General features: G+C 37.0%; 1 protein-coding gene across 2 annotated transcripts in view; it reads right to left on the bottom strand.

Moving 5' to 3' along the window:
• Positions 1-2,928, bottom strand: part of ALCAM (activated leukocyte cell adhesion molecule) — a 99,862-nt gene that overhangs the window by 28,296 nt on the left and 68,638 nt on the right. The gene's annotated exons all lie outside the window — the stretch shown is intronic.

Raw genomic sequence — 2,928 nt, forward strand, 5'->3', positions numbered from 1 at the left:
TAGCCACATATATATATATATACACATATACATGCATACATAGCAGAGTATTTGATAAACATAATGTGGTGTTGGCTATAAAAAAAAAATACATCTTTTATAACAAATAATTTTAAAGGGGCTATTTTCCAAAATGAAATATCTCATCATGTGGCCCAACCAGATATCAATTTATTCATTCTGATCAGCCTCTATGTATTTCAGAGGTTTGCACCATGTTAATAAAGGGGGTGCTGACATTTATATAAATATATTGTAAAGCGCTGTGCAAACTATTGGCGCTATATAAATCCTGTATAATAATAATAATAATGAGGCATTAAAATATTTTGAAGGGCACCTTGTGCAACTATTCATTTGAATATCTGCATGGAGTTCAGCTTTAGCAGCCAATCACACTCAGTCAAGTGCAGCAGCACACATACATCCAAACAAGTATTTTAGAGGTGTTTATAGACAAGTGTACTGTACGTTTCTAATCATTATAGTAAGGAAACTATTTATTTAAGCTTGCCATTCAGGATGCACCATCACATCAAGATAACCGTTTTATGTGAGTCGGCTAGAACACTTGCTTATGTAAGAAGACTACTCTTACATCTGCGTGTAATTAAAAAGCAATAAAGATATACTTGCCATTTCTTTTTATTAACTTAGTTCTGCTTACTTTGTCTGGAGATATTCAAGTAAACTTGCTGCACAGGGAGATTTGTATCATCCTCATTTCTCCAGGGAATTGACAAAACCATTAATATACCAGTTGCTCACTTCATTCTATTAACTAATCTCTGTTCATGGTATTAATTGATGATAATTGAGTATGGTGCTTAATTAATACAAATATAATGATCTGTTTAGGACTGTAGGCTGTGTCTGGGACAGCAGGTTACGAAGAGCAGCATCAAAGCACAATTTTCAAATGTTTTCTTGTTGCTCCTATTACAGTGATTACAACTGGGACTCCTGATCAGTAACTGTCGGTGTCAGCTCAGTCTCTGTTATCGAGCTCTCTTCCAGCACAAACACAAGTTGCATATATGGGGCACCACAAAAAGAAAGCCCACTTCTATGAGGCCACATATGTGTTTCAGTGTTGTGCAGGGATTAATGAAAGCTGCACATTTACAAATTATGAATATACTTGATATGTTTTGAAATTACTTTGCGGTTCAGGAAAAGTAAATGAAACTAAACAAGAACAAAGCTTTCATATGTATGCATAATTATAGTAAGGCAATCCATCAAGCATTTTATGTGTTATATGTTTACTGCATGTAAAGTGTGAACCAGCCCAGCAGAACTCTGGGGAAAATTATTCTTAACCATTGTAGTGGGACTACCCCCGCACTGCAAGGGTTAATTGCTTGTTGTGGTCTATGGAGTACAATAACAATTATACTCACCCCATCCTTGGCATCGGCCAGCTGTGACAATGCTCCTTCTAGCCTGCCTCCTTCTCTGCTTGTTGCTATGCAGTGCATAGGATGCGAGGACACCAAGGGACATTCCATCTCTGAGGTCGAGGAGGATACCGCTCGAGGGACAGGTCTAACAGCAAGCCGACTCCGAGGATCAGGTGCGTATAACTGTTATTTTCCTCCCTAGACCAAACCCAGGCCCAACCAGATATCCAGTTAAGCAATTTAGCCGTGCAGTGCGGGGTAGCCCCTCTGCAAGGGTTAAGAAAAAAACTCCCACTAACTTGTGCTTTAAGAAGCTTATACAGAATGACTTTAAATCATTCTGTATAAGCTACCTTAAAAGTACCGGTATATGAATTTCACACAAACAATGAGCAGGTAGGCAATCTTTCAATTCAGTTTTAGCTATCATGAGGGCTCTTATGCAAATCATTACAAAGATTACAGTCAGAGACAGAATGGCAGATTGATCTCTTTTGCCTACAGAATGCTTCTGTCCTCCACAAACGTCGATGTTAATGTTTGTACAATCAAATTAATGTATATGAAGCAAAGAAACACAGGAAATTCTACAAGTATTCATTTCCCTCCACAGAGCCGTTTTCATTATAATATGGGTAACAGTATCTGAGCAGACAACTCTTCATCTGCAGACTGCAAGAACAAAACCTCATGATATGGACGATTATCCCTACATTTGCAAAACATTGATCTTCAAACAAATGAGCTCTCTGTCAGCAAAAAAAAAAAAAACAGTATCTGAGCTCCACGGCACAGCACTGATTTATTTTGCAAATCTTCCTTCTTATGCAGACATTTATAGAATTCAGAATCAAACTTAAAATAAACCGAAACACTGAACTTCTTTCTTCTAATCATTTTATCATAATTACCATTGATGCTCCCCTTGAAACAGTAGTACCATTAAAGAAAGTAAAAAGTATAAAAAATTTAAAAATCGCACAACATATCCATGCAGCCGTTAGATGTTTAAGAGCAATTTTAGAGACATCTTTTAGATTAATGCTGAATAGGTAATTGTTAAAATGTAAGCCATTAGCAGTTTTCAAAGCATGCACCAGCACAAAGCTGGGTACACACAGGGTATTTGTGAAAACATCGGCCAAAATTTGATTCGTGTGTACCCAGCTTTCGTCTACATGTATTAAGTAGACATAGCTAGCTTTAATGGTTAGAGGTCAGTTCAGAGATTACATTCTGTTTGCATGAACTAAACATTGTAAACTTCTTTTTTTACCTGAAAATACAGAAATGTAAATTTTCTTCTTTAACCAGTTGACATCCGCGGTGTTAAACCCCCTTCCCATCCAGGCCATTTTTCAGTATTCAGCGCTGCGGTACTTTGACTGACATTTATTCCGTCATGCAGCGCTGTACTGAAATGAATTTTATACCTTTTTTTGGGGACAGATAGAGCTTTCTTTTGGTGGTATTTATTCACCACTGGGGTTTTTATTTTTTTTATATATTAAGGAAAAATCACCGA

This window comes from Nanorana parkeri, unplaced genomic scaffold, assembly GCF_000935625.1.
Source record: "Nanorana parkeri isolate BGI_ZX_2015 unplaced genomic scaffold, ASM93562v1 scaffold427, whole genome shotgun sequence".
Taxonomy (NCBI): domain Eukaryota; kingdom Metazoa; phylum Chordata; class Amphibia; order Anura; family Dicroglossidae; genus Nanorana; species Nanorana parkeri.